Source organism: Aphelocoma coerulescens, chromosome 1 (assembly GCF_041296385.1).
Source record: "Aphelocoma coerulescens isolate FSJ_1873_10779 chromosome 1, UR_Acoe_1.0, whole genome shotgun sequence".
In the NCBI taxonomy this organism is placed as follows: Eukaryota; Metazoa; Chordata; class Aves; order Passeriformes; family Corvidae; genus Aphelocoma; species Aphelocoma coerulescens.
The window spans coordinates 51,853,270-51,859,418 of record NC_091013.1 but is presented as its reverse complement, the minus strand read 5'-3'; positions in this window follow the sequence as shown (position 1 = coordinate 51,859,418).

Below are 6,149 nucleotides of genomic sequence, written 5' to 3'. Positions count from 1 at the left end.
AGAGAGAAAGAAGCCTTGTTTTGTTAAAAGATTGAATCAACTTTTCCTCTCCTTTATCTTATTTATATCTTTCAGGCAGCACAAGGATTAAGACATGTTGTTAAAGTCTTGCCTCATCCCACTTGCCACATTACCTCCGAGTTCGTGCGTAAGCGGGCTCTGTAGCTTAACTAAGCGTGTTGTGAACCAGTCAGGTAAAGGCGTCTGAAATGAGCTGTACATTCATGAGCAGCAGTTTTCCACACCACAACACAACAGGCATACACCAAACTTCCATTAAGTCACCCAGCAAGAATACTATTTACAGGTCAAATGTGAACATCCTAATACATAAATACGTTTTATCTAGAGCTGTTCTAGTTAAAAAAAAAAAAAAAAGCATCATTAAAATGGGGAAAGTTTTTTATACTGGTATCTTGTTCTGAAAGAATTTATTTTTACTTATTTTCTTTTTTAATAATTCAAAAAGCATTTTCAAAACAAATTATGGAAGAAAAACTTTTAGAAAAATATTAGTGGAAACTAGCTAAGCTGGTTGTAACATATGATCGTAAATTAAATGTCTCATTTTGAAAAACAGTATCCTTCATTACCTAAATAAATTAATATTCTTAAACTAGGTGCAGAAAAAAGCTGTATTGAATATTGTACTGAATATTTTCTTGCATGCTTTTCCAGCATGTTTTGTAGAAAATATCTGACACTTGAAGCTGAAGCTATGAGTGCCAATATGTTAACAAAGTGTTTCATGTTTTTCACCCCAAAAAATTATTTATTTTTGTTAATCAGGTTCTAAATATTTTCAGAAAGGCAAAAAATAGTGAGGGGGAAAAAGTAACATTGTATTAACTAACTGTTTAACTATGTTGAATATTATTTACCGTAATCTATACCCAATATATGTCTGAGAAATTAAAAACATTCTAAAAGACTTTGAATGCATCTGCATCTCCTGGGAATAGTATAGTTAGCAAAACTAGGGTGAGATACGTAATACTGTCCTATGTCATTAAATATTTCCTCTTCTGTAACATTTGATTTGACTTCTTTTTTAATGGACATCTTATGTGACTTATTTGAGAAGAGAGCTATTTCTGTGTGCCAGCATTCTGATGGATGTATGTCGCTTCTAAGTCCCTACCGTGAACAGACATTTGAGCTGTCACCGATAGCCACTGTCATTTTTCACCTATCATCTTATTTCTAGATTGTTGCAGTGTTGGCAAATTTGTTGTTTTCTGACTATGCCCTACCTAGAGTAAATGAAACTAAACAAACTGTGTGGAGACAGTTGCTTCCTTGATGGAATGAGTTCCTCATGAGGCAAATAGAAACCTCAAAGGGGGATGCAGCTGTGCCTTTTCATTACACTACGCAGTTAGAAACACAGACATTTCCTCATCCAGCAAGATGAATGTTGTCACCAATTCTGTAAGCCCCCAAGTGAACAGGAGACAGGACTCATGTGCAGCCACATTTTATCAAGGCTGATCTGCTTCCTCGTAGTGGAGGACTGAAGTCTCTGAGGTTGGCAGCCTTTTGTTCATTCATCTTTCTTATTGGTCAGCTTGTGAGGCCACTGAACTCAGCAGATATTCTGATGAGGTTTTAGCTTCCCTAGTGAGTCCAGATACATTCTCTCATTTCTGGAGTTTTGATGATCATAATTTTAAATATTTTCATCACAAAATGTTAAGTGTGTACTGTAAATCCTCTTCTACGTAGTCATTGGGATGAAAAATCAAGCACATCTTCGTAAGTTTTCTTGGGAAGCACCTTTCAAACTCCTGAATCACCCTTCTACTGCAGCCTGAGGTCTGTTTTTGTACTCTCTACTTTGTTATCCCTTCTGACAAGTGATATCCAATTAGACAGCTCATTTATGGAAAGATGTTTAATGTGTCTTCACTGGAGGTCAAACGTCACTCTTGAGGCAGATGCATAGAAAATCAGTACTTGCTATTGACAATTTTTTGAAATTACTTGTTTGTTCCTAACCTTCTTTTCTATTCAAAACATCTCAATCGACTTACCAGGATATGTTGAAAAACTGTAATGGTCACCTGAGTTTTTACGCTTATTATTAAGCAAGTGAGAACCCTGTGGTAATTTTAATATCCTCTGACTGACTGAAAATCCTGCTTTTGCTGATGCAGCAGCTGTTTCTGAATGCAGAAAGGCTGGTTCCTTCCAATTGTTGGGGGGCTTTCCTCCCCAAGGGCAGACTGTTTAGACAGACAGGAGATGCTACCTAATTTTTTCTGCTCTTTTGAGCTGGGGTGGCTCCTCTGCACTGATCATGGAAATGGAGCAACAAAACCACATTACCCAGTTACTTTAATTGGGAATTCCTGAGCCATGCTGCACATGCCATCAGTGCTCTGTAAGCTGCATCTGAGTGATTCTCAGATACAAACAAGAAAGATCTATCAGACCACAAACAATGATAGTCAGGCAACCTCACCATGGGAGTCTGATCAAGATTGAAATTGTCTAGATTTAATTCCAGTCATTCAACCTCCAGCCTCAGTAGATCTTTTAAATGAGAGCTCCAAGAATCCATTTTCAGTTTCTGCTCTATGTAGGCATCCATACTACACATAAGTTTTAAGTGTGTGCTGTAAAGGTCTTTCTAAACAGTCTGTGAGCTTGTGCTTTTGAACTACTAGGATTCCTAAAAATGTAACCAAGGAAAGCAAGTCTGCTGGTGCTAGGTTTAAATTAATTATACCATTTTTTGTGTTGGGTTTTTCATTATTTTTTTTTAAACAAAAAATAAAAAGAGGCATAAGGAGGGGGTCATAAGTAGGAAAGAGTGAAAACTTCATTCTTAAAATGAGCACCTCAGTCTACTGCATGGTCCATCCAAAATTCGGGTGTTCCAAAGGAAGCAGCGTCTGCCTCCATCTTGAGGCGCAGCTCTCTCCACTGGCTACACAATGAATATCCCACCAGACACTGCAAGTGCATGTAGGATCAATGTGAGGGAGTGATTGCACCCTGACTTGAGCTGTGGATGCTGAAAAAGATTAAGCTCTTCAGTGAAAGCACCCTGCCAGTTACAGTATAACAGCACTACAAGGTTCACCTTAGATGTTTAGGCACCTAAGATTTGCATCTTTCCTGGCCATCTGAGGAATCTAGCTAACTAGCCATAATTAAGCCATGAACCTTTTCATGTCTTCATATGTATCTCTACTGAAAGATGTATAGCTTAGAAGCATCCCACATACCAAGGAATCTAAGGATTTGTTGTTTCAGTAGACAGATTTCCCACCTTCATTATTAATTTTTCCCCCACACTTACTCTCAAAAAAACTGATCAACTACTATGTTTTCTTTTAGAAAGGCAAACAGCTTGTCATTAAAAACTAATCGGTCCCCCCGCATGAGACCTGATACACCAACCTGGCAATATTCCATTTGAAAAAAGTTGAGACTTGTCAGTTAGGAATTTCAGCCAAAAATGCTGAGCTGAATCCGGTGATACACTTTGCAAAAAGGTTTTTTTCATAAATCTGTTATATTTTGTGACCAACTTTATCCAAAGGTAATTCAGCAAAATCTTGGTTTTCATTAGCATATACTGAGTGACATAAGTAATACTATCTATTTTAATAGATTCACATACTGACTGTTCACATTAAGCTGCTCAAATTAATGTCACAGTGCAAGCTTATAATTAGCTACATCATTTCATTTATAATTTCTAAGTATTGGTTTTACCTCTAGTTTTCTTAACAGTATTCTGGAACATGACTAATCAAACAATTACTGAATATCAATCCTGAAAGCTCACTGACCATCTCTTTTAAAATTCTTCATGGGAAGTTATCCAGACATGCTCATCTAAGACCATAAATAGTATCTGGTTTAATATGCTCTTGAATTACTGTTGAAATGTAAAGCATTTTGTCATTATATGATACAAATATGTTTCCTTCTCTTTCCCCAAATGCAGCACAGAAATATCTAGCATGTTTTTTCTCTTTGCATATCAACAATTCTACATCATTTGTCTAAAACCAGACAACTGTTAGAGTTCTTAATACATTTCATGGACCTTTTTTAAATGTTTTTTTTCAATGCGGGTCATTGACTTCTCGGGCATCTTTCTTTCTCCATATTATTTTTCCATAATAACTGCCATCAATGTTATATTTGCTGTTCCTAGTTCTTTTCCCAGCTGTTGAGTGTCTATAATTGTAACTGTTTTACAAAGTGTCCTCTAAAGAGGCAGAGGGAAAGGGGCTGTTCTTTTGAGGAAAGGGTGTTTTGCCTTCCATGGGATTGTACACTTTTAGGACTGTACTCACTCAGCCTACAGTTTATTTCAGTTTTGTCTAATGTAAAATTCGTCTACCCTAGATGCAAGACTGTTTGAGTACAGATATGGCTTAGTTTTAGGAATTATGAAGACATTAGCACTAATAGCATGAACCTCTCCTGCCTCACCCCTAAGGGTAGAGCTCCATGGCACAGTGAAATTTAGGTTTCTACACTTCTCTGAATGGGGCAGTTCAGGTCCCACAGGGAACATAAGCACACAGGCTCGTTAGCTCCTCTGGATAGCCAAAGCTGTCTCTCAGGGCCTCTGCTCTTCTCCAGGACCACAGTGAGCAGCACACTGTACCCTGCAGATACTGGGCTCTAAGGATCTTATTTGAGCACCTCATAGGCAGTTGATTAAGCAGCTTATCCTTTCTTCCCCTGTTTGAAAGGACACAGCATATGAGGTGAAGGATTTTTTTCTGACCACATCCCTTAATTATTTTTGCTCTCAACATCAGGATTTAGTTCCAAATGAGCATTCATTGCCCGACCTCATTATGCTCCTAGGGATTGTTAACCTAGCAGCTCATTGCTTTAATGCCCTCCTAGCTTGTCCAGCCAGACCATCCCCTCTGCCATGTCCAAGCCTGTAAAGGCTCCATCTCCCACCTGGCAGACCAGTATTTCACAAGACCCAAACCACTCTCTATTACATTATTTCTCTAATCAGGAGATTTCAACCAAAATGCTAACTTTACAGTTAGCATTTGTTAACAGATCCTCAGCATAAACATTGTGGAGCCATAAAGTGCTTTCTTTAGTAGTAAAAAATGTGGGTTTGTCTCATATATTCAAGCACTTAAAACACCATATAAGACCACCTATTGCTAACAAGCACTGCCAACACCATTTGCTCTTTTGAAGCAGGCAGCCTCTGCATTGGACAGGGGAGGTGGAAGTGAAAAATGGTGGTGGCTCCCACTACACTTCCAAATGATGGGCAAACCACCTTTCCAAAAATTGTGAATGTTATTTTCTAAGTACATTAACATTTTAACCAATCTTGTCTAATTACCCTGCATGTACAGATTTCCATCTGCTCTAATAGTACATAAATAATTAAATGACATGCTGAAGGAGCATGTCGATGTCATTTCTGGCCCTACTGTGCAACAAGTCGGAGCCAAGCAGCTGTATGACAACGGATGAAAATACAGGAAAGACTCATCTCCTAAAGCTGAGTCAGTGACCTGTTGTTCTCAAAAAGGCCTGTTGTAATAAACAGCCTCTAGTTCAGACATACACTGAACCTACAGAGGTCAGAAAAATCAAACTGGTAATAATAAAAGATTTTTCTGTATTTTTTGTCAGATGGGCTGAAAATATTAAAACTGTACCTGAAACCTAAGTAATATGAGGCTGCTTACCCAAAGGTAAGACTCATTAAAATCCGACTAAAGATTGGGTTCAGCTACTGAGTAAGATGTCTTGTTCCCTCCAGACAGGTTGATGATTCTTAATCCAAGAATTCAAGTAATGAGCAGTTGAAGTTTCCATCTTGAAACATCTGTTCCGCCAAGTCAGCACTGGCCTTGATAAATAGCAAATCAGACTGATGCATGCAAGTGTATACACACATGCGCAAGTTAAACTTCAGGGAAAATACCTGAACAGACCTCTGCATAGGCAGATTTATATAATTAATCTGTAATTAGACTTTGTGCAGTGCAGACTGACTCAGGTCAAAACACAGAAACTGCAGACATGGTAGGATCTTTACTTGTTGCTGCAAAAGTTTTTTCAAAGGTTGTTTGTGGGTAAGTTTACATACCTTTATTTAGTTGTCACAAACCTTCACTGCTATTTTAACTTACTCA